We start from the raw sequence: 21,598 nt of genomic DNA, 5'->3' as shown, positions 1-21,598 counted from the left end.
GATGCCACTATTTAGTGCCAAACTGGGATCTCAAAGGAACATTTTCTCTCTGAGGTCCCTGAATGTAATGAAAATGCAGCAGATAATGAAAATCACCAAAGTGAAAACTATATTTTTATTGATGCACCTATTGACTGGACAGTACATGTTGTGAGAACAGCCTATCAGGGTTATGTAAAGGCTCCATGTACACTGGATGATAAAATAACATTATAAAAACGCCAGTAACTTTGCAGTGAGTCTTTCAACATTTTTTAACGTTTTTGCAATAGCGTTTATTAGAGTTTTTTTGCGTTTTTCCACATTAGCGTTTTTAGCGTTTTATTATTTTTTTAATGTTTTTTTTTTTACTTTTTATTCTTTTTTTCAATGGATCAAAAACGTTATAAAATGCTGGTTTTTGAGCATTTATCGACGTTTACCGGCGTTTATGAGCATTTGGCTTTTATTGTGGTCAAACAACTCCTGAACGCGATTTTATGGCGTTCAGAAAACATCCAAAAACGTCCATGTGTGCATGGACACATAGGATAACATAGGGGGGAGTTTATGGGCTATTAAAAAAAACGCCCAAACTCCAAAAAACGGCCGTTTATCAGCTTCAGTGTGCATGGAGCCAAAGGCTTGATTTTTCAACAACCAAAGCAAGCCTAGATTTACTGTTTGTATTGTTATACTGTGCTTCAGTTTTATTATGATGTGACATATATCATAAATGTAAAATATTGCAGATTACGAATCATTAGATGTGATGGCTGCATTTGTTTTTTTTTTTTGTTTTTTTTTCTAGTCCTTTATTTCCTCTTTTTTCACCTGGAGGTCTGGCCAGTAACACACCTCCTGTATTAAAGTGCCTGCACTCTGGCTGGAGGAGCAACAGAGACACATTTGGACAGCAGCATTGTCAGTCTGGGGAGAGGAGAGTGTTAGATGGACTAGCACAATAAACAAATTGAAGTCAAATTCCAGGTAACACTTTATCAGCAGTTACAGCAATAGTTTTGTTTCTTTTTGGATAAAGGTTTTACATCAATAAATAAAAGCTGATCACTGTACGCACCCTGTCAGATATAAAGGTTTTTTCTCCACCTTGTAACTGCTACATCTGCAAGACAGTTTGTTCTGTTGAAAAACAACAAATTTACAGGCAGGATCATCAGGTGAAAATACAAGGAGGAAAGGCTAAAAAAGAAAACGAATGCAGCCATCACATCTAAGAATTTGTAAGCTGCAATATAATAAGTATTTGCTTTTGGGTTCAATACTGCTTTATTTACCATTTATAATCAGGAAAAAAAAAAAGTCATTGCAAATAGTATTTCTTCAATGTTTTATTTTGTAGTAAAACTCCAACTTTATCTATTTGAAGATTCTGAGTGAGATACCTCCTCAAAATTGTTAACAAAGTCTTTAAAGCCCCGTATACATGATCAGGATATCGTCCAAAAAATACCGCTTTTGAAGCCATCTTACGATAATCTGATCATTAGTACACAGCTGCCGTCCGAATTTTCTGAAGGGACAAACACAAAAAATGTTCTTGTACGATGTCAGATCGTGCGATTTTCATTTAATCAGCACAATTTTCGTCCGAAAATACAATACAAATACACTACAATACTGTACATTACATTACTTCCAATTTTTTATTCTGTCATACGAGAATTTTCGTACTTTAGTATCCTATTCCTGTTCGATTTGGAGATTAACATCCAAAAAAAAAAAAAAAAAACGGACGCTCATTTGTCCGATAATCTTATCGTGTGTACTAGGCTTAAGACACATCTCTTCAGTTACTCTCTTCCTGCCCCGACCACCATTAACAGAAATGATCATTTTGACAATTGGTAATTGCTCTGTAATGACTACTGGATAAAATGATCAATGTAATGTTCCATTGTATTTACTATTTTATTCATATGTAGCTAAAAGGTGTGACCTTTGATCTGCATATGACATCACTTAAAAAAAACCTTACAACTTACATTTTTTTTTTTAATAAAATGTAATCCTATTTAACCCCTAGTTAACCCTAATCAGCTCTTTTTAACGCCTTCCTTTCCTTCTTCCCTGAGCTATTATTTAGATTTGTTTTATTCAATTCTCATTTGTTATGTTTGTTAAGTTTTTTTTCAGTGTTGCATAACAAGATGCAAAATTGGAAAATAACACCTTTCCTTCATTTGAACATCATTCTGTCATGCTTTGTATAAGACCCCATTCACACAGGGGTGAGGCGACCTGCAAACGACTGCCCGGGCGACTTGCAAAACGACTTCTGTATAGAAGTCTATGCAAGTCGCCCCAAGTCGCCCCCGAAGTCGTACAGGAACCTTTTTCTAAGTCGGAGCGACTTGCGTCGCTCCCCTTAGAACGGTTTCATAGCACAGAACGGGAGGCGACTTGTCAGGCGACTAGGTCGCCTGACAAGTCGTCCCTGTGTGAATGGGCTCTTAGGAGCATAATTTTAGTGTGATTTTACATTATTTGTCTATATATTTAATAGAAGATAAAATCATTTTTGCTAAACAGTCTTGCCAAAAAGAAGGCATAGTCTTTCAAAAAAATGTATGCATTACTTTGTTATGGTTCAGGTCTACAGGTCCAGGTTTAGAATTTGAATCTGACCGCTCTCCCCACTACTCGTGACGTCCAGTTCCGTCCAATGTAAACAAGGCCATTTTTTTTTCAACAAGATAAAACAACATTTTTTTTTTTAATCTTTTGCTATTAAGGGTAGAGGAAACATTTAGGATCTTTTAGACCCCAGATCTCTCCATAAAGAGGACCTGTCATGCTGTATTGTTATCGCACGGGATGTGATAAAATTTTTTTTTTTTTTAAAGGGACAGTGTAATTTTTTTTTTAAATGTCATAAAACAAATTTAACTTTTTTTTTTTAAAGTGTCCCCAAGTGCTTGCGCGCATTTGTGAACGCATATGTATGTTACGCCCCCACATATGTCAATGGTGTTCGCACCACACATTTGAGGTATCGCCGCGAACGTCTGAGCAAGAGCAATAATGCTAGCACTGGACATCCTCTATAACTCTAGACTTGTAACCTGTAGAAATTTTTAAAGCGTCACCTATGGAGATTTTTAGGTACCGTAGTTTGGCATCATTCCATGAGCCTGCACAATTTTAACCCCCCTGGCGGTATTCCCGAGTCTGGCTCGGGGTGGAATTTCAGTACCAAGAGTGGTAACCCCGAGCCAGACTGGGGATCGCATCACAGGATCCAGGAAGATCTTACTTACCTTGTCCCCTGGATCCTGCGATGTCTCCCCGCAGTGTGAGCGGCTCGTCCTCCACTCCATCTATCATGGAGCCGGGCTCCGTTCCCTGCGAAAGTTGCAACGCACGGGGACGGAGAACGGCGCCAAATTCAAAAAGTGAAACACACACAATATATACAGTCCACTGTAATCTTACAGATTACATTACTGTATGTAATTATTTCACCTCCCTTTTGTCCCTAGTGGTTTCTCCAGTGTCCTGCATGCAGTTTTATATTATATATACTGTTCTTTCTGCCTGGAAACTGGAGATTGTCCATAGCAACCAAAACCGTCCCTTTACATCAAAAGTGGTTTTAGACCAGCTAGAAAACAGCGATAATAAATTAGAATCACTCGCAGAATTGAGTGATAGTGATTTGTGGGGAGATCCGTCATCAAATGCTGAAAAGTAATGACAGCGACAATTCTGCAACTGAGTAAATTTCAGTGTTTTTGATTTGATTACATTATTGAATATGTTTTATTATTATTATATTATTATTTGGTATAATTATTTATAGTTATTTATTATATTATAATTTATGATTTTGTGTTTCAAACTTTATCATACCCGGGATGTCTACTAGACTTTGGTTTGGACAGATATAAGTGTGTTATTGCTAAGAATTACAGGTCTACAATAAAACACGCCAAATTTCCATGCAAAATAATCGTACCTCTTTCAGCATCTAAAATCCGACATAATCATACCGCCAGGGAGGTTAAAGCATGAAATGTTCGGTATCTATTTACTCGATGTAACATATTTCATATTATACAAAAAAATTGGGGTATATATTGTGTTTTGGTGTTTACAAATTCATTAAAGTGTATTAAAGCTGACCTTCCCACACTTCACTTTCGGCCCGGAGAGTGGAACGCACGCTATGCAATGATACAGCTCGCACAAGAGTAGGGCTGATGGTATATCTGGTGACGTCCAGTTCTGTCATATTGACAGTTTTTTAAAGTTTTATGTATGCTGCTGTTTCCTAATAAATCGCCCAAAGATTTCACTCTATGAGGAGCCACTGCATATTCTTTTGTTCCTGCAGCCTTGGAGTCATCACCGGCTGATTGGTTACTATGCACAGATGCACCAGATTCCCTGTGCAACAGTTCTAGTAAATCTCCCCCTCTGTTTGCACCAATATCACTCATGCACTTTTTTTAATTATAGTCACTGGAAATTTGTATTGATAGATGTTTATTCAATTTTGTAATTGCAACGCTATATCCTTGTCATTATTTACAATTGATAGATGTTTATCCATTTTTGATATTGCACAATTATATTCTTGTCATAACATTTAGGTGTTATACCTATGAGTAGTTCTGTAGGATAGTAACATGAAATTTAGCATACAGTCAAGGTAGAGCAGGGGCTGTCTAATATACATCCAGAAAAATATATATGTCAGATTTACTTTTAGTTGTAGCAGCTGCTCTTCCCTCTCACGTAGAATATATACAGCTTTTAAGGCCTCATGCATACTGGACATTATAGAAACACCAGTATCATTAGTTGTAGAAAGCTGTAGCTGTAGAATGAATTTTGCAGCGTTTTTGCAGTAGCGTTTTGCAATTTTTATGTTTCTGTTTAAACACTGTATATAGCTGGTTGCTAATGAGGGGGCCAGGAAGCAGGCCGCAGCATCCTTATCAACTGGTGAGTCATTAGCTGTCAGTGGGGTTCCTCAATGACAGCTGAATGTAAAAAAAAAAAAAAAAAACGAAAAAACAACAAGCCCCCCCCCCCAAAATCCATCATGTTGGGCAAGGGCCTCTTCCCGACAACCCTGGGCTGTAGTTGTCGGGGTATGCAGGTGGGGGGGCTTATCGGAATCTGGAAGCACCCTTTAACAAGTGGGCCCCCAGATCCCACCCCCCCCCATGTGAATGGGTATTGGGTACATGGTATGAAAAAGTAGTGAAATGTTAAAAAAAACAAGAGGCATGGCCATCCGTTGACGTCACCTGGAGAGCGCACCCCTTGTGGCGACACTGAGCCCGCCCCAAAGCACCCATCCCCCATGTTGAAGGCATGCGGCCTGGTATGTTTCAGGAGGGGGGTGCTCGTCCCCTCCCTTTCCTGACCTGCCAGGCTGAATGCTCGGATAAGGGACTGGTATGGATTTTGGGGGGGAGGGGGGACTCGAAGGGCTTGGTGTGGACCTGTGGGGGTGGACCCAATGCCTTTTTTTGTGATTTTTATTTTTGCCGGCAATTTTTTTTGCGGGAATCCGGCTGGCAGCTGATGACTCATCGGTTGTTAAGAACGTGGCGGCCGGCTTCCTGGTCCCCTCCTTAGCAACCAGCTATATACAGTGTGTTTAAAGAGAAAAATATATATATAATGCAAAATGCATGAAAACAGCATGCAAAAACACATTAAAAATGAGGGTTTAAAAGCACAAAACTCACAGTAAAACGTACCTGAAAAATGCATCAAGCGCAGCTGCATCACAGCGAGTCGAGGGGGATGGGTGTGTGACGTCCGCACGTGGGAGGAGCCCAGCGTCAGCTCCGGCGGAGGTGCTGAGACAGAGCGTCCGGATGTCTCGCCGTGTGAGAGACCGCTGAGGCACGGAACGGGCTAGGTGCGGTGGCCGCCTTCCGTGTTGGTCTGCCTGGCCTCCTGCCGCCCTCCTCCCCCCCCCCTGCCCCTCCATCGCTGAGGAGACCGAGAGAACGGCGGTCGCGGACTTTCTCCTACTAAGTGTGTAGGAGCTCAATCCGGGCTCCACACACCCAAGTAGCAAGGCAAAGTGGATGATTTCTTCAAGTGACTGACACCATGATTGACTTAGCTGCTGCGGCTCCTAAACTAGGCTGAAGTCCTGTGACCCTCCACCGGCAATGGTAGGAAACAACATATTTGCTTATACCCTGAACCCTGAGTCGTATGCCTCACAATTGGAAAACAGTGGTTAAATGAAACAGAGCTATCGAAAGGAGGTATAATCAACAAAAAAGGAAGGGGGAAGGGAAGAGGAGAGAGAGGGAAGAAGAAAAGGAGGAAAGAGGGGAAGAAGGGGAAGGAAGAAGGGGGAAGGAAAAAAAAAAAAAAACCCTGGTTACTAGGAGCCAGCAATGCAGCTTGTCTACCGATAACCCCCTGATTTATGTACGGTGTTTTTCCTTATGGTCACAAGTGTCACAAGAGTTAACAGGCACTAGAGGGAAAATAGAGGACTTTAGATACGTTCAACATGTCTGTGCACTGATTACCTCCCCCTATGGGCGGTAAAAATTAGGCCAAAAGCTTGCTCTTTAGTCGCTGCCTCTGCTCTTCTTCGTTGATTCTGAACTGTTAACAAAACCCTACAGATTTTCTTGTGGACTATTCACTAACCATATGTTTCGGGCCCCGGCTGTTGCAGACTGAGGGGCGAGGTGTGTTTCCCCCCTCCCCCACCCCTACTCCCTTTTCTCCCTTTCCTCCCACCCCGCCTGACCTCCACGCCTGGACGGCTCCATCACTCACCCATAAAGTGAGGGTTCACTACAGGACACCCCTAGCCCCTGGAGGGGATAAGAGGCCCAGGGTATATAGGCCTGCGTGAGAGGCAGCAGCAAACAGCAATAAGAGGTGAAAGTATGAAAGGCCGCTCAACGCGTACAACTGAACCTCAGAGCACTAGAGATAGTCTCAATACCAGCTCCATCCAAAGATACCTGAAAGAAGCAAGCATCAAAAGCCCAGGTATGGAGACAAAACAACCAGGGTCAAAGGAAAAAAAGAAAGAGCAACAGAAGCAAAAAGGGGCTCAGGGAGAAAAAGTCCGTGAAGATTTGGACTTGGAGGGGGCACCTGTCTGGAGTTTGGCGGAAGAACAAAGGATAATGACACTTGTGCCAAGTAAAACAGACCTTATAGAAATGTTCACTAAGTTAGAAAATGTGATAAAAACTGAAATATCCAATGTCCGGGCGGATATGTGCCACCTCCTGCGCCGAGTGGAGGAGATGGAAGAGGACTCAGGGCGCCACACTAAAGAAATCTCCGAATTAAAAGACCAACTTAGCAAACTGCGGATAGAAAACCGCAACATGGCATCTCAAATGGAAGAACAGGAGAATCAAAGTCGGCGACAAAACCTACGCATTAGGTCAATCCCAGAGCAACAAGGCGAGGACCTGAGGGAAAAGATGAAGAAAATCTTCAACCCTATATTGGGAAAGCGAGAAGACGAGCCTATCTTGATAGACCGGGTACACAGAGTAAGAAGACCTACTCATACAAAACAGGACCCTCCTAGAGATGTGATCATTAAATTTCACCAATTTGAGGATAAGGAGAAAATATGGAAGAATCTGAAGGGAGCCCCTCCCATAATCTTTGAAGACAAAGAGCTACAGATATTTGCTGACCTTTCAGCAGGAACTCTTGCCCGAAGAAGACAGATGAGACCAATCTTGGAGCAGCTAAAGAAAGCAAATCTTAAATATAGTTGGGGGTTCCCAACATCTCTCATAGTGCTAAAAAATGGTAGATCAAATAGGATGAGATACCTGGAGGAGGCTCGGGACTTTTGTGACAACCTGGGCATCCCCACCCCAGATTTGTCTCAGGTCAAGACAGATTGAGAGACTCTGAGGACTAAAAACATTGAGGTGTCTTGATTGCAGTTGGTCTGGGGGGAGGGAGGGGGGGGATCGGTGAGACAGTGGAGAGATTTTTTTTTTTTTTTTTTTTTTTTTTTTTCTTTCTCTTCGCTTCTCCCTGTCCCCCCCCCCCCCCCCCCCCCCCTGGCCCTAGCCCTGGGACATTCCGTCTTTCTTTTTGGGCACTGGTGCGGGGGTGGGTCGCAGGCTTTAAATTAAATTAAATTGTTGAAAAGTGGGGCGCCGAGGAAGGTGGTGACCTGCTGACCTGGGGGGGGGGCACGGGGGGGTGGAGGGGGCTGGGGGGCGGACCCACCGCACTAAGGAGATAAGTTACCTCTTATATACTCCCTTCCATTGGGAAGGAGTGTAGAAGCCGGAGCTCTCGCTGGAGCTCTACCCTGAGGAGGGAGTTTCACATGATCGGAACACGTGAAGTTCCAATCTGGTGGACTCTGGGTGATATTTTCGCCTCGGGTGGGGGGGGGGGGGGGGAGGTGGGGGAGGGGGGGGGCTTTGGGGGGTGGTGGGGGAGGGGGGGGGGGGGGTATGGTGGAGGGCACTGCAGGACGTGCTGGGATCGAGGGAGGATTTCTTAGACGAGTCAATCCCCACCTATGCTAGAAATTAAAATTGTTTCATACAACGTAAAGGGCTTAAACTCTCCCTGCAAAAGACATAAAATTTTAAAAGAGCTGGAACGACTGAGGGGGGACATAATCTTCCTGCAAGAGACTCACCTGACCCTGGATACTAGAGTTAGGCTTTTTTCAACCAGGTTCCCGCAGTGGTTCTACGGGGACTCCCCCGATAGGGGGTCGAGGGGAGTCGCCATCGGGCTATCAAAGGACATAAATTTCTCCCTAAAAGACAGGCTGGTAGACCCTGACGGCCGCTTTATTCTATTAAAAGGCAAACTTGGCCCTAAATTGATCACCCTAGTAAATGTCTATTGCCCCAACAGGAATCCTACGGTCTTTTTGGGGCAGACCTTGAAAAAACTGTCTGAGTTCGGAGAAGGCGAGGTGATCTTGGGAGGGGATTTAAATTTCTGTCTGGACCCGGAACTAGATGGTACGTCCCGTGCACAGGGGATAGGGAAGGCGTCACTCAGGGTTATCAGGCGCAAGCTACACCAAAGTCAGTTAATGGATGTTTGGAGAATCCAACATCCCAACGAGAGGGACTATACGTTCTTCTCCCCTGTGCATGGGACCTACTCTAGACTAGATTATTTTCTTATAGATCATAACCTACTAGATTGGATAAAAGAAACAAAAATAGAAGTTTCGACCCTATCAGACCACGCCCCGATTGTGTTGCAGTTTAAAATACCAGACGGGCAAGGGCGTTCTTACTCATGGAAATTGAACGAGGAACTACTTAGAGATCCCGAGATAGTGGAAAGACTCCAAGAAGAAGCAGATTTTTTCTTTAAAGCAAACGACACGGGGGACGTATCACCAGCTTTATTATGGGACACACATAAAGCCTATATGAGGGGTATCCTAGTCTCAATAGGGGCAGGTCTGAAAAAAAGGAAAAGAGAAGCCAAGGGAAGACTGATAGAGGAAATTCATTCCTTGGAACAAACACACAAAAATACTAAGGGACGGGATTTAGATAGTTACCTTACGCTGGTCGCCAAGAGGGAGGAGTTAAGAGACATGATGGATCTAGAGGCCAAGAGAGCCATAAATGTTATAACTAGGAACAATTACTTCTGGGCTAATAAGCCCAGTAAACATTTGGCCAGGATAATTAGGAAAAAAAAAAGCAGGAACTACGTAGAGAAAATACTTAGCAAAGATGGGGCAGTGAAAGTTTCGAACAGCGACATAGCAGATGAATTCCAGAAGTACTACAGAGACTTATATTCGATAGGGCATCGGGGAGCAGAAGACCCATCCCACTCAGACAGGGGTAAGGATTTCCTGAAAGAGGCGGGACTAAGGGGTCTGTCAGCAGAGGATAGTTTACTACTGGACAAACCCTTGGTAGAAGAGGAAATCTTGGCAGCATTAAGGGAGTCCCCGAAGGGGAAAAGCCCAGGACCGGACGGTTTCACCACTCTCTATTTAAAAAAAATGAAACATATCTTGGTCCCGAGGCTTTGTCATTTTTGGAATGGGCTGGGAGCAGGAGGTGAACTGACAGTAGAGGCCCTGACTGCTACAATTACACTTATTCAGAAGGAAGGGAAGGACGTCAGGATGTGTTCTAGTTATAGACCAATTTCCCTTCTGAATGCAGATGTCAAACTTTACGCAAAAGTCCTAGCAAATAGGCTTAAAGAGAAGATGACAAATCTTGTGCATCCGGACCAGACAGGCTTTGTTAAAGGGAGACAGTGTAGGGACAATGGGATTAGGGCGGTGCTTCTATCAGAAGTATGTAAGCAAGGTGGACCCCCAGCTCTATTCCTGTCAATTGATGCTGAAAAAGCTTTTGACAGGGTAGACTGGGGGTTCATGATGAGCACCTTAGAGGCCCTAGGGTTTGGCCAGAGGTTCGTCTCTTGGGTTAAGGCTCTATATAGCCGCCCGACAGGGATGGTGAGAGTAAACGGGACTACTTCTGGGCCCTTTAAGATGCTCAATGGAACGAGACAGGGTTGTCCCCTGTCCCCTCTCTTGTTCGTCCTGACCCTTGAACCACTGCTAGCCACCATCCGCAAAAGCGTGGACTGTGGAGGAGTAAGGGTCGGAACGGAGGAGCATAAACTAGCGGCTTTCGCCGACGACATTGTGTTCTTTGTTACCAACCCTAGAATAACTCTCCCCAACCTACTCCACATTATCGGAAAGTATGGAGAAGTTTCGAATTTCAAAGTTAATTCTAGTAAGTCCGAATGTTTAAATATAAATATAAATAAGCAAGAAGAACGTCATTTAGCCGCAGTTTTCCCCTTTCCTTGGAAAGAGGAGATGGACTATTTAGGGATTAAATTGGCCAACTCCTTCAACAGATTATTTGTAAAAAACTTTTTACCTATGCTAGATGTTATCAGACGAGAAGCGAGAAGACTCCAGACCAGACCTCTTTCGTGGTTTGGGCGAGTCAATGCGATAAAAATGAGTTTAACACCCAAGATCCTGTTCAAATTTCAAATGCTGCCCATTCCCTTACCTGGGTACTTCTTGAAGGCTCTTAGGAGGCTAATAAGCGGGGTAGTATGGGGGGGTAAAAAACCACGCATTGCCTATACAGTGCTTAGTAGGGGGAAGAAAAAAGGGGGTATCGCCCTGCCGGATTTTAGCAGATACTATAGCGCTGTAGTGCTATCTAGGATCACGGAATGGAACAAAAAAGACACAGATAGACGCTGGGTGCACATAGAACACTTTTTGAGCGACACAAATTTAGGACAGGCACTTTGGAACCCCCCAAAATTCAGATCACTGAGCACCCACACATCACATTTAACGCAAAACACATTTAAACACTGGGATAGGATACACTGTAAGAACAAATGGTCATATAACTCACCTTTGATTCACATGAAGGACAATATCTTTTTTGAGCCAGGGAGGAGGGAGGTGGGAGGGAGTTGGTTGAAGAGTGACTTGGTACAACTGAAACACTTTCTACACAAGGGGCAAATCCGCACATGTTTAGAATTAAGTACAGAATCTAACCTTTGGATAATGAACAAATGGAGGTACCTCCAGCTCTCCCATTTCATAGAGAGACTTCCTAAACCTCTTAGGAGTATGGAAGAACTTAGACCATTCGAGCAGCTCTGTATAAAGGAACAAACAGGAAGGGATATAACGCAAATTTATAGGATCTTGGGCACTGAGGAGGAACTGGAGATACCCCCCTACATTAAAAAGTGGGAACAGGAACTGGGGTCTCACTGTAGCGAAGATGGGATAGAAAAGATCTTGAAGATGGCCCACTATGTAGCTAAAGACACTAGAAGAATAGAAGGCCATTTTAAATGTCTTGCGAGATGGTACGCCACCCCAGATAGGGTCAGTAAAATGGATGGGACTAAACCAAACACTTGTTGGAGAGGATGCCTAGTTCTAGGAACAATGGCCCATATCTGGTGGGGGTGCCCTGTTATAAAAACCTTCTGGGAAAAAGTACTAAAGTTAATAAAATTAATTACTGGAATAGCAATTGACGCGGACCCATGGGTCTGTCTTTTCCACAAAACCTCGGACTCGGTAAAAAACTATAGGTCCTCCCTAGTCCCCACTATGCTGGACGAAGCCAAGAGGCAGATATCCTTGAACTGGACGAATGCCACGAGGCCTAGCACTCGTGACTGGCTGATCAGTCTCAACGAAATTTACAACATCGAAAAATTAGACAGGGAGGAAGAGGGAATGGAGCAATTAGGGAAATGGGCAGCCTGGACCAAGTTCAAAGGGACGTGGGATTACTTGAGGGAGATCGTCAATTTACCATAATTTGATAGCATACAGATGCATGTACCTTTTTGACTAGCACGGTCCTGTAGGGGGGGGGGGGGGGGGTTTTGGGGAGGGTGGGATGGGGGGGGGTGGAGGAGATATAGCGTTTTTGTACCATGTTTTTTTTTTTTTTTTTTTTTTTCTTTAGGGTTAAGTTGAAGCTATAGCCCTGTAAAGGAATATATTGTCATTTTATAAAATGGAAAATAAAGAGTTAAAAAAAAAAAAAAAAAAAAAGCGCAGCTGCATAGATGTGAACCTAGCCTCTCACAATGACACTGTCTGCATAAGACACTGTGTACTTGTGTTCACTGTGATTGGCTATTTTGAAATTGCCTGTGATCTGCTCTGTCTAAAGACAGAGCAACCATAGGCATTGTGAGCATGTCTAGTGCACATGAGCTTTACCAACAAGGAGGTTTCCCACCCGGTGCCCCAACTGGCCATTAGTTTACAATGGCTGGTCTTGGGGTGATTAAGGCATGACTATGAAGATTTTTTGTTTTATTGATAGCGTCTCTCTTTAAAACATTGGATAAAAGATGTAGGCCACATACTGTTAGATGCATGAAACCTAAACTAACTGCTAGCACAGTTTATTTCAGCAGGATTTTTGTATAATCCAGGAAGATTCTAAGTTACAACTTTCCCTTAGCAATGTACTATTACCAACCTCCCTCACCTGTGCAACCTAGGTGACAACTGCTTCTCCTGGGAGACAAGAAGGTCACTAGTAGCATCCTGTGAAACCTGGTCAAGATTATGTGGTTGGCAGTGATTGTAGGGATATACCTGAGTAAATGCTGGAGAAGATGCTTCCAAGGCTCCCTGGGAAAACATTTATCATTAGCTGTAGCTGTTACTCTGATGCAATGGCTTTAGTACTAAATATCTGAACTAGAAAAAGTATGGAGAGCAGGAGTTCAATGTCACTAGCTAGATTTCAGCATGTGTCTAAATAAGGGCACTGATGTCACCAGCATCCCGCCTCTTTGTTTACATATGCTGCAGTGCATTGAATGATCCAGCTCACAGCTGATTGGACAAACTTTCACGCCGTGCGTTAGCGGTAAAGCGCAGCTCGTTTTAGCTGTTTAATTGGCGTTTTTCAGCCGCTAGCAGGAAGCTTTTAACCCCCACTAGCAGCCGAAGAAGGGGTTAAAAAATGCCTGTGTTCCAGTGCTACCGAAGCACTGGCCATTAATTTCAATGGGCAGGGTGTTTTGGGAGCGCTGTATAAAGCACTCCCAAACCGCCCCAAAGATGCTGCTTGCAGGACTTTTCCTAATGACTCGCAAGCACACCGCACCAGTGTGAAAAGTCACACTAAAATGAATGGGAGGCAGTTTTCAGGCACTTTTCCAGGGCTATTTTTTGCGGTAAAATGCCTGAAAACTGCCTCAGTGTGAAAGGGGTCAAGAGCAGAAGGTTGAATTTCATGAAAAACAAATCCTTTACAAAGGTGAAAATGTTACAGTAGCTCAGCGAAAAAAGGTGTACATCTAAACAATGTATCATCTCCTCTGACATAAGCCAGGAAAGTTTAGATAATGTCAACACTGTATAAAATATAACATACAACATATATATCACTTTTCACATTGGGGAACACTAGCTGACAGTTGCAATTGTAAATCAAAATGCAGTGATTAATTTAATTATTGTTCTGTCTTCAAATTATTTTTGGAATATTAGCTACTTGGAAATAATAAAAGAAGGTGATGCTGACACATTTCTTCCTAGGAAAGATTATTGATTTCCAGTTTAACATTTTACAAGCTCATTATTCTTGCTTCTATATTGCTGCTTTAAATGAGATGTAAACCCTGAATGAGATTTGGTTTTTAATGCTAAATACACAAAGGAAATACATATAATATTGTTATTTTGCCTGCCTAAGCATTTGCATTTCTTTCCACCCAGCACCCTCACAGCACAGTCCGACACATTCCGACAACAAAATCCTAGGATTTTTTCCGGCGGATGTTGGCTCAAACTTGCTTTGCATACACATGGTCGCACAAAGTTGTCGGATCGCCAACAACGCGGTGACGTCAACCACGTACGACGAGACTAGAAAAGGCCAGTTCAGAACCAAGCGCGGCACCCTTTGGGCTCCTTTTGCTAATCTCGTGTTAGTAAAAGTTTGGTGAGAGACGATTCGCGCTTTTTCAGACTCGTGGCTTTCAGATTGTTTTCTGCCGTTCAGTTTGTGCTTGTGGGTTTGTATCTGCTCTTCAGTGCGTGCAAGCAAGTTCCACGTGACTTTAATTAGTCATTGTATTCTTGTTCGTTCGTTACTGTTTTTCAGGTCGCTCTTCACAGGCCTTGCTGTTCTTCAGTGCGTTCTGTTACTTCGTTCTGAGCAGCCGACCGTTTTCTAGCCATGTTTCGTATACGTACTCCTCGTAGAGTTCGTGCTGTGCGGGGGCTTGGTGTTGGGGTCCTGACCTTGACACAAGTCCAGTCCATGAACAGGGTGGGGAGGAGTTCATGGACCAAGAATTGGTTGCTTCAGCGTGACCAGTTCTCTCATATGCCTTTGCTCCGTGAGATCCGTGAGAATAATCCTGATGATTTCAGGAACTTTCTCAGGATGACGGACCCCGTATTTCACTGTCTGCTGGCTTCGCTGACCCCCTATATCAGCAGGCAGGATACCTGCATGAGGCAAGCCATCACTCCGGAGCAGAGGCTGGTCGCTACCCTGCGGTACTTGGTGACAGGGAGAAGCCTGCAGGACCTCAAGTTCTCGACAGGCATCTCCCCCCAGGCTCTGGGGATCATCATCCCAGAGACCTGTTCTGCCATCATCCAGGTCCTGCAGAAGGAGTATATTAAGGTAAGATTTTTATCCTTTAATATCACATTTTATTGTATTTAATGTTTGCTAATATCTTGTATTTCTTTCCTCATTCCCTAATTACCATGATTGTAATATGCTGTGAATGTCCCCTTTGTCCTCATGCATGCTGGATTTTTATGTAATTATTTTTGTTGTCCTTCATACATATCTGCCTTCACTTACCTCCCCAACATGCTCTCCTGCCCTATATTCACCTCATGTAGTCACTTAACAATGTATTTTATCAGCTCCATAGTAGTGCTTTACCCCAAAAACCCCCTAAAATGTTTAGAAATGTGATTTGTGCTTTAAATTCAGGCAGAGTGCCAGAGGCTTTTTTTTTGTAGTGTCCCCAAATCATTTTTCTAAACCCTCCCTCCCCCCAACTGCTAAGTCAGCTGGTACCAATTCTCTATCTATCCTCAATCATCTATCTGCTGACTTTGCCAAACCCATACACGCTATACCCATCTCTTTTGTGGTCAGATGTATGGATGAATTCCCCAAAGCATGTAGTGCAAGGGCCTGCCTGTATACTTTCCAATGGTACTGTTTAAAGTTTTTGTATTCTATTATTATCTTGATAGGTAATATCAGAATGTCCAAATGTCCTCAAATGTGTACAGTGTGTATTTATATCTTTGTATTATGACACTTCTTACCTGTCCAGTGGGCTGCCAATAGTGTAACTAAGGAGGGGCTGTTCCAAGTAATACCCTGTATTTAGGCATTCATCTCTCAATTAAGTGAAGAGGGTTACCTGTCCAAGATTCCACCCCCCCTATAATGTTAGAAATGGCCCATGATAGGGGGGGGTTGAATATGTTAGGTGTACCTTATACTTTGGTGTTAATTTCCCCTTAATAAATGCTATCTGGAGGTTGGCCAAGAATGTTTGTGCCTAATCTGCTTGCCATGTTTATGTGCAAAAATAGTAATTTATTTTTGTTTTCCTCAACAGTTTCCTTCCACGCCACAGGAATGGCAGACTGTGGCCTCCCACTTTGCCAAGTGGTGGGACTTTCCTAACTGCGGAGGGGCAATTGATGGGAAACACGTCCACATCGTCCCACCACCCAACTCGGGGTTGTACTATTTCAACTATAAGGGGTTCAATAGTATTGTGATGTTGGCGGTGGTGTCGGCTAATTACTAATTCTTGTATGTGGACGTGGGGAAGAATGGCCGGATGTCCGATGGTGGAGTCATCGCCCAGACGGAGTTCTACAGGCATCCCCAGAATGGCAGCTTGGACTTGCCACCTCCAGAGGACAATGTGGAAAGACTCCCATTCGTCTTCGTTGCGGATGAAGCATTTGCGCTGGGGGACCATCTTATGCGGCCATTCCTGATGAGGACCCTCACCCCGGAACAGAGGGTTTTTAATTACCGGCTGGCCAGAGCCAGAAGAGTGGTGGAGAACACATTTGGAATCCTGGCCAGCCGGTTCCGCCTATTTCTGACACCCATCTATATGGCGGAGTATAAACTTAATCATCTAATCCTGGTGTGCTGTGTTCTCCATAACTTTTTACGCCAACATTCTGCCAACTATGCTGGCTCAGTTGGGCCTGAGGCCGGAATTCTACATGATCCAACCCGGACGGCGCTTGAAAGTGGCCGTCCTGGCTTGCCCTCCCTGAGTGCCCGTGATGTGCGGTTAAGATACCTTGAGTTCTTTGCGGGTAGGGGGGCCATCAATATGCCAGACAATTTGTGAAGCATTTATCAAATAAAAAAAAAAGCTAATCTTTGGTGACATTTACTGCTTGTGTTTGTTTTAGCTGACCCTGACAGCAATGTGGGGAGTCCTGAAAATGGCGTGATTGTGTAACCTTATACAAAGCACTGTTGGGTGTTATTTACTAAAGGCGTAGACACTTTTTATACTACAAGTGCACTTGAAACTGCACTGAAACTGCACTTATAGTGCAAAGAGGATTTGCCCTTAGGAAATAACCAACATTTTCTCAGAAAACAGCAATTACATCACCACAAAAGTGTTGTAGCGTTGAGACAATAATCCACACATTCTTGATTAACAATCTTTTTAATACCTGCACAATCACATGTGCATTTCGAAAAGGTTTTTAAAACAAACCAACATGTTTGTTGTATAACAATTTTTGGGGTGGCATTATCAAAAATAGAAATGTCCATTTACGATAAAACAGGCCTGTGTAAAACCAACAAGAAAGACAAAAATCTTGAACTTACAAAGTTCACATATGGTAAAACTTGAAGGCAATATCAGACATGAGTATTTAGGAACTATGTTTGATATTGCGTTCAGATGGGGTGAAGTCACCCCTTGAAAAGCCAAATTTGGAAGATGCACACCAATTTACGAATGTCAACATGTGCTAGCTGCCATCACGGGGGATCAAGGGACGTGTTTTTTGGGAGCAACCCCTTCCTCACCGCTACTTTATTATTGAGGAAGGGGTTGCACCCCCAAAACGCGTCCATTGATCTCCCGTGATGGCAGATAGCACATGTTGGCACACTGTGTGCATCCTCCAAATCTGGATTTTCGAAACATCGCTCAAAAATTTTAAAGATTGTAGCACACAAAAAAGAAAGTGATTTTGTGGGGTTTTAAATTCGCCCCAAAACATCAATGATGTTATTATTTTTTTGAATAACATCATTGATTTTTTTCTTGAGGTTTTCCAATTGTAAATTACACCCCATGATCTCCCCGATCAGGATCTGGGCACTTTCTGATGTGAAAGGATCTCGATCCATAACATCACGATCACCTAAAAAGAGAGTAACCAAACAAAAACAGGTATCAAAAATCTGCCAGCATCCATCTCTTACCTGAGTCTGTGGTCGCAGACACTCACCTGTTGTGGTGCCAATTTCCACCACATCTTCTTCCTCCTCCTGCTCAGCTTGTGTTTGGGGTATTTCCCCTTCTTGCAGAGGTGGGGGGTCTCTGGTCTCCTCGGATGAGGGGTGTCCTCTGAGTCTTTTCTCCCCTATGTAAAACAAAAATGGTATAATTAGCACACAGATATTTGATGGCAGAACTATAAATAGGAAACCTTGCTTGGAAGTGGGGTACAATTGTCAATTTTAGCAGAGTTCCAAGATGTAGCTTTTTCTTTGTCAACCTGCAATACTTTACCTGTTTTGTACAAGCTTCACAGATGGAGACCCCCCTATAGTATACACTGGAGCACCTGTGTGCCCCCCCTAATAAAAATGGTGTTCTTGTGTCCCACACTAGTGCTCCAGTGTCCAGATGTGAAAACAGCTGCTCAGTGTCCTCTCCTTACACAGAATCTAGTTTGCATTTCATTCTAGTAACCAAGCCATCTACACAACCAAATATTTTTCATACAAGTAGGCCCTAAAAAATGTAGGAACATGCATATGGCCTAAACAATGGTGTTTTAGAGGCCGAAATAAAAATGTTTGATACGAACGAATAATGGTCCCATGAACATTAAAATTGCCATTTTAAACTGTATAACAATTAAGAAAAGCACATGGAGCAGCACGAACGTAATAAAGACAAAAAGAATAGGAACACAGCACAACTACTTACTTTTTTGCAGCACTCTCTGGATCTTTCTGTACTGCTCGGGCTCTCTTAATTTCAGGTCCGACCACCGCTTCCTGAGCTGATCTTTCGATCGTTGTACCCCGAAATTCCGGTGCAGACTTTTGACCACTTTCGCAATGATCTTGGCCTTTCTGATATTGGGGTTGTGGTAAGGTCCATACTTTCCATCATAGTCAGCCTTCTTCAGGATGTCCACCATCTCCAACATCTCCCCAAAGGACATATTTGTGGCCTTAAATCTTCTCCTTCTGGATCGGGACGTGTCCGGATCCGGGCTTTCCTCCTCCTCCTCCTCCTCGTTCCTGTAATTAGCAAGCACCTGCTGTGTATGCGGCATGTGCTCTTCCCCCACTGCGCAGAATGAAAAGGGGCGGGGAATAGACTAGAAAGAACGTCAGGGGCGGGTGGAGTTACATGCATGCGCAGTGTGTATAAAGCGTACCACACATGCGTATTACATACAATCTGTGAGAGGAGGAAGGAGCATTGGAGGCGCCGATCGTAAGAACGAAGGTAAGAGACATACTTGTGCCTATACTGCTTCTACATTGAGGCCTATATTGTAACAAGATTAGTAGAGTTTGGCCTGACATTAGGGTTTGTCTTGTGTTGTGTCTTGCAGTGAAAATGGATATCTTACAAGATAATGACTTCATGGCAATATTCATTGACATGTTCAGGGAGCTGCCCTGTCTGTGGGAGATCAACCACCCACATTACAGGAACCAAACAAAGAGGAAGGCAGCGCTGGATCAATTGTTGGAAATTGTGAAGCAGGTGATCCCCACGGCAGACATCACATATTTGAAGATCCTAATTGGTGGCCTGAGGAGCACATATGTAAGGGAGCACCAGAAAGTCCAGGATTCACAGAGATCCGGAGCAACATCTATGTCCCCAGCATGTGGTACTATGACAGGCTGCATTTTCTGGCAGGCCAGACTGAACCCAGGTCATCACTCTCCAGTCTTCCTTGCACGCTTCCTTCCCCCCCGGCTGAGGCTTCTGACGCCCAACCTGGGCCTTCCAGGCAGCAACATGTGGAGGAGCCCAGATTGAGCCAGGTATAGCATTCCTTTAAATAGTTCAGGTTGTCCAATCAATGATGTTAACTAGATTTTAGTTTAGAGTACTAATTTCTGATTGTGATTGATGATGCAAAAACTAAAACCATGTCCCTTTTTCATACACAGGGAAGTCTCAGCCAGGAGGTGGCCGGGCCGAGCCGGCTGCCTGATCTGCAGGTCCCTCCCCTACACCTGGAAAGAGAAAGTGGCAGGAGGAGGAGTGCCCTAGAGGAGGCTGCCATAGGCCTCTTTTGGAGGGCTACAGAGGCCCTGGGAGCACCACACACCATGGAGGATGACTTCGCTGCCATCATTGCCTCTAAAATGCAGAGGATGGAGGAGGGACAACTCATGTGTGAGTCGTTAATATTGGAGGCTCTTAATAAGGGGATGAGGGCCCAAATTACATCTGATACACACCTTTGTGAACTCACACATGGTCCTCCTCCTCCTGCAGGTCCTCCTCCTCCTCCTCCTTCTCCTCCAGGTCCTCCTAGTCCTCCTCCTCCTCCAGGTCCTACTCCTCCTCCTGCCACATCTCCAACAGCAGAGCCACAGCCAGGAAGGAAGACCAGAAAGTGATGACCCTGGGTCCGGTCTGGTCTGGCAAAAGATGCAGCCTCTTGTGGTACCACAGCCTGGGGACACAGATGTCATCTGCTGCTTTCCGGATCTCTGGGACTTCTGGACCAGACTGCCCTCCCTTACATAAGGACTCCTCAGGCCACCAATTTTGATGTTCAAGAATTGATGTCTGCCCTGGGGGTCCCAGGCTTCGCTAATTTCTCCTGTTTATCCAGCGTTGCCTCCCTCTTTGTTTGGTTCTGAGCCCTTAGTAAAGGATTTTTGGTTTGAATTATACTTGCCTATGTGTGTTTTACTTCAAAAAGGACAGTTTGTTTGTGAGGATTCAGGTACATTTCAAAAATACAATGTGAAATTAACAAGGGACACCAACAACAAACAATCTCCTTGAGATTAAATAATAAAAGATATCAATGGTGTTGTGGTAACTTGACACACAAAACACACACAAAAATAGTCTGGAGTAAAACTAAAAATAACATTAAACAAAGATCAGCCTTTGAAAAAATACAAACATAAAATCGAAAAAAAAAATGGCCTTAAATCAAAAAAAAAAAAAAAAAAAAAAATTTATGTCAGATGTGACAAATAACAATATATTGAGGGAATCCCAAGAAAAAAAAAAAAAGTTTGTGAGAAGTGTGTGTGAATATGAGCAGCAAAACTACTTAATTCTTGTCACATTATAAAGAAGAAGAGAGTGCGCTGTATTAAACCATTTTTAACATTGCAGCGTGACGAAAGTGCTGTATCCATTGCGAACGCTAATTTTACCAGACCAAGCTGTTCCGTGTTGGAATTTCTTCTGAGCATGCATGGCACTTTGTGTGTCGGAACAGGCCACACACGGTCGGAATTGACGCGATCGGATTTTGTTGTCGGAAAATTTTATATCCTGCTCTCAAACTTTGTGTGTCGGAAAATCCGATGGAAAATGTCCGATGGAGCCCACACACGGTCGGAATTTCTGACAACACGCTCCGATCGGACATTTTCCATCGGAAAATCCGACCGTGTGTACGGGGCATTACTGTCACCTGACCGAAAGCTCTTGATCGGTCCTTGCAATTGTGAGTTTTCGGGTCACGTGACAGCCAATCAGGGCGGTCACGTAGTCTTATTGGACAACCAATAAATTACTAGCCACTCCATTCTTTGGCACGGTCACGTCGGAGTACAAATTTTCCCTGATAATGAAATATTTGCACTTTGAA

The 21,598-nt window shown here is 43.6% G+C and overlaps 1 protein-coding gene across 5 annotated transcripts in view; it reads left to right on the top strand.

The window, feature by feature from the left end:
* The window catches only part of CHRM1 (cholinergic receptor muscarinic 1), a 459,583-nt gene that overhangs the window by 133,505 nt on the left and 304,480 nt on the right, over nucleotides 1–21,598 (top strand). The window contains exon 3 of one of the 5 annotated variants that reach the window (XM_073604943.1): nucleotides 791–969. The exons of the other annotated variants lie outside the window; for them this stretch is intronic. The gene's annotated coding sequence lies outside the window, so the exon portion shown is untranslated. The remainder of the gene's footprint in view (nucleotides 1–790; nucleotides 970–21,598) is intronic. 5 annotated transcript variants of the gene reach the window in all.

The sequence above is a fragment of the Aquarana catesbeiana genome, linkage group LG11, assembly GCF_042186555.1.
Source record: "Aquarana catesbeiana isolate 2022-GZ linkage group LG11, ASM4218655v1, whole genome shotgun sequence".
NCBI lineage: Eukaryota > Metazoa > Chordata > Amphibia > Anura > Ranidae > Aquarana > Aquarana catesbeiana.
Note: the sequence above shows the minus strand (reverse complement) of the source record. Positions and strands in the feature narration are given on the sequence as shown.